At 36.0% G+C, this 4,964-nt stretch overlaps 1 long non-coding RNA gene across 1 annotated transcript; it reads right to left on the reverse strand.

The window, feature by feature from the left end:
• Window positions 1-314: 314 nt before the first annotated feature.
• On the reverse strand, window positions 315-4,205 carry LOC308194085. The gene is made up of 3 exons (XR_013950246.1): window positions 4,094-4,205; window positions 2,848-2,914; window positions 315-1,326 (listed from the first exon to the last, which is right to left on the reverse strand). It is a non-coding gene; the product is annotated as an uncharacterized lncRNA (long non-coding RNA).
• Window positions 4,206-4,964: the final 759 nt, after the last annotated feature.

Below are 4,964 nucleotides of genomic sequence, written 5' to 3' on the forward strand. Positions count from 1 at the left end.
TAAAAACTCTTCACTATGAAATTAACAAATATAATTTAATTGCAATTTCTTGCATGATTAATAGGCTAGATTTTTGTTCTTAATTTCATCATGCAGCCTGTTAAATATGGCCTTTTTGTTAAATTATTTTAATTTCCTGAGAGATCAAGCTGCTATTGCATGCAGATTGTGTTATCTAACACCTCATATTATTATTTCTAATTTTCATATCTATTTGATTAATGGTTTACTTTGATCAGTCTTATGCACTAGGAAGACACAAGCTGATAGTCTTTACGCCCTCAGCTAGAACTGCTTGGACCAAGGGAGCACGATGATATGATTCAGAATACAGAAGTATGTTGATGTAAAATAAGTGTATTAAAAAATCTTTACTACTACCAAAAGCCATTCTGGTTTTAATTTTAATAGCAAAATAAAAGCCACAAACAGATAATGAGCCATTGGCACATGTATTTGCTAGGTATTTTGCAAAGTAAGAAAGTATTTGGGGGATTTAGTGATTTTCTCCATGGATATTTATGTTTAAAGGTGTTATGGTTATGGAGCCATATGCATTGCCCCACAGTCTTTTCTTCAAGATTCGTTCTTATACATGCAAAAACTACTAGATGGTAAAGCTATCGCTCTACATAAGCCATGCTGCAAGGCAAGGAATTTATTGCAGCCCATCAAAATGTGAAAATCAGCTATGAAAATAAGCAAATCCCTAAGATCTTGAAGGTTTCTCAGAAGCTGCTATGGGTGGATACATTGATGGGAGTGCTCTTATTGGTGTCACGTTTATAAGCATGAACCCAAGCCAAGGCAGGGTAGGCATCAAGCTGGGCACTCCAGTTCTGCAAGCTGGAAACGCACAAAGCTCCTGTTTGCAACCATTTCTAATAAAAAAAGGTACAGAACTAGCAGCATTCAGACTTTATTTAGAGAGATTCTGTAGCAAGAGAAAGAACTTCAAAAATGTGTTTCAGCATTGTGTAATGTCTGTTGCCATACAAGCATCTACTTGCATACCTTGGCTACTCTGGACAGTTCTAAGTCTATAATACAACATCACGCACTGCACAAGTATACGAGCCTCATAATTTGCTGTAGTAGAGTCTATACAGTGTTTCCCCACACAGTCACACTGACCGTGCTCCACTTTCTCAAAGAATTTTACACATTTGGGAATGGGAGTTGCAGAGTGATACCTGATCAGGAAGTTTTGTTGTTGTTGTTGTTGTTGTTGTTGTTTTTTGATAGATTGATATGAGAGTTATAACTTTCACTCCAGGAAAAGCCTCTGCTCTATAATCTTATCAGTATTACTGCCATTGGCACCACCTAAAAGAGATGGAAATTGGTATAGAGGAACAAAATACATGCACCTAGAAAAGAGACAGGAAAGTAATACTGTCAATGGAGCAGCACTGCTTGCTTTTTCCTTACTGTTTTTACTCATCAGCTGGTGCCCAACAAACGCCTGAGAAATGAAAAGTGCTTAAAAATCTTTACATATGTTCATTTTTATTCATCTAAATATACTTCATATAAGTGAATATTTGACTTTTCTAGGTTGAATTATATACAATTTTATTCAAATTTTAAATGCAGTTATAAGCATTTGACTTCTCCCATCTTACCGTAATATATTAAAATTACTTACTTAACAGAAACTTTTTCAGCTCTTTGAAAAATTTGGAAATCCGTTTGCTTTCTGAAAAGATTTCAAGTATTCATCTTTTTCTACAATATCCTTCAATATCTCATCATGAAATGATTATTTAAGTGATGTAAGACTGAAAAAGCATTTTCTAACAAAATGTCAAATAATATGAACAGAGACTGGTAACAAACACTGCTAATCCAGGTTTATACTCTCCAATATAGCGGATACAGTCTAAGCAATTCTTTTCTGATTTCCCTTTTAATTTACTTAAGCCCCTTTCGCATAATCGTACACAATCTCGAACTTTTATTATTGCCAGACACATGCAAGCAGCTGCTCCAGATCATCTAGGTTTAGACAGTTTCTAAATTTCTTATAAATGCCGTAATAATAAGCTCAATGTTAAACTGTAAGAGCTTGAACCTCATTCCATTAGCAATTTTCTAAATGCATACTGTGTACATATTCCCGAGAAATAGCTGAAAATTACTCTTAGTAGGCAGATAGACAAATGGCAGGTGTGCTGAACTGCAAAGTTCTAGAGTGGTTAACTATGACAAGTGTGGCTAGTAACTGAATTTCTACTCTCTCTGCAAAATCTGACTTTGCATTATATTTGATACTGTATGTTTATACTGTGCATTTACTGAATTAAAAAAGCCTCACAAAACATGATGCCCTTAAGGCAGAAACAGGTAGTGTGGAATTTTGATAGTCCCTCCATATTAATTTAGCATTTCATGCTGATATGCTCAAGATACACAAGCAGTATGGGATCAATACGCATTTTGCGGACTAAATAAAGTTTCCACTTTTTATAAAAAAAGCAAAAGGAAGGTAAAGACAGTTGGTATTCTGCCAGACATTTGACAACTGTACTTTACTCTGTGCTGTGGGCTCTCATCATAGGTAAAAATAAATGTGCCAGAGAGATGCAGAACTGAGCGCTGACATTTGTGGTCCCTTCAGCTAGGCTGAAACTAGACAGCCAGGTTTCCTAAAGTATTCACAGTATTCACAGAAAACAATTCACAGAAAACAATTCATTCTAATAATTCAGTTTAATCAACTAAAAACTACAGTTTTGTAGTTTCTGTAAAAAGCAGGTCATATTTTTGAGATTTGAACAAAACAACAGCTTGTCAAGTCAGTTCAAATGAATTAGCAAAACTAAGTTTACATCCAAAGCAACTTACAGAAATCTCCATATTCTAGATGCACCATTTCTTTCCAGTAACCATTTTCTGAGAACCCAGTCCAGGACTGCCACATGTCAGCACAGTTCATGATGGAAAGAGAAAGACATGCAACAGAAGAAAAAAAAATCCACATATTTTGCAGTGAAAACTAAAGATGCATGCTTCATTGCACAAATAACATATATATACATACTCACATTATAACTTTTATGTTTTGCTTGATGCAATTGCAAATTATGGTCTTATTATGCAAAGAGAATTAGAAGGTTATGAATGCATAGGATGATATGTCCTCTAGAATAGGATTTGTAAAATCATTGTTCATAATATGCAATAGGATTTTTTTTTCTATTGAAAGACACGGAAAAAAACGTTAAATAAAGGTATCCAGGGGTTTAGAAACATTTACTGTGTCAGACTATTCAATAGAAAAGGGCTCTACTGCATTATTACCTTTTTCACCATTGGGGAGACCACATATGCATTGTATTTTTTCTCATTAGTATTTTTCATACAAAAGGCACTAATATAGCTTTTGAAATTTGATAGGTATTAAAGTAAGGAATCTAATTCTAAATGTAACTCCAAGATTTCTTGAAGCTCAGATATGCACTGCATTGGGGGAATTACACATTTATTAGTTTCTGTTCATTCTTTTTTGCGCACTGAAATTTTCTGCTTAGTTCTTTTCTGTGACTTCATCAAGCAGGGCTCTTTTATTATTATTATTATTTTTTATTATTTTTCTTTTAATAAGGAAGCTATTTTGGTCCACAACTCTTCATGACAATTAACAAACTGGAGTGTGTGCCAGGAAAAGCTTACATAGTCTGCTAATAAAATCTTGACAATGCAAAATCCTGTGTGCTTTTGACATTGTATGTGTGTGTTGGGGGATAAGTGGTGTACCTATAAAACAACTGCATAGCAATTGGAATCTCCCAAATGAAGCTCTGTAAAACACCTAAAAAGTTTGCCATCTTGTGTCTGATTACAGGTTCCAACATGCAATTTTACATTACAAAAAGTGCGACATTGTCTTAACAGGTACTGAAATGGTTTGAGTCACATCAGAGCTACAAAGGTGTACCAGAAGCAAGGCAACGTGGTAGACAACAGTAGCATATCTCCTGCCCAACACCTTCTCCATATGCCCTTGCCTGAAGTAAAGTCTTATGCACATCAGCATCTGTAAGTAGTGGTTATATTTCTACAAAAAACGGTGTAACAGAATAGAACATACCTGTGTATATTATGAATTCCCCTTTATGATGGGTGCCCTTGCGACTTCCCAAGCAGCAGTCAGAGATTCCCATGTTTTTCAGGACAGGCGATGGCAAAATGTGGCTCCTCACTGAACACCTGCAACTGAGAAGCTATTGAGACCAGTTAAATCACTGATGTTAATCATACCTCACATAGTGACTAATGGAATGTGAATACTTTACAGAGGGCTTACACTGTCGAAGCAACTGGATAATAGAAACAACAAAATTGAGAGAGAGAGAGACTGAAAAGTCAAACGAGCATGAATCGTCAGTCATCACTCACATAAAATTACATATAAATACTCGTATACACAGGAGGCAATCATTCTGAAAGTGATAAAGCCTGGATTAATAAGAGAAATGGGACTGTTGGAATGAATGTTTCTTCAGGACTTGTGCCTTCAAAGACCTCTTGTATGCCTGTGAAGTAATATATCTGTGCTCAAGATGTAATTTCTACTTTTTTTTTTTTTTTTCTGACTCATTTCTGGCCAAGTAACCAAACTAAAGACCTAAAGCTCCTTGTTAGGGTCCCAATGTGAAAAGCAAGCATTCAGAAGGTCTCTTGACACCAAAATCTTTCAAGAACCATGCTCCAACGGAGTGTCACATTTGCACCCTGGAGTACATTGCCTGTGGAGTTCTGGAAATCTAACCAGACACAGCCAGGGACACAAAGATTGGGTCCATTTTGAGTGGACTGAGCAATCACAGTGCTGCGAGTTAGAGGACAAGCATATGAGCAGGTTACAGAGAGAAACAGCTCTGTTAGACCACTGAGGTGACAGTGACCTTCCTTCCTCTATTTGACTTTTCTCGGTGCTTTCCTTTCCTGAGATCACTGGA

The sequence above is a fragment of the Anser brachyrhynchus genome, assembly GCF_964034855.1.
Source record: "Anser brachyrhynchus genome assembly, chromosome: 4".
Taxonomy (NCBI): domain Eukaryota; kingdom Metazoa; phylum Chordata; class Aves; order Anseriformes; family Anatidae; genus Anser; species Anser brachyrhynchus.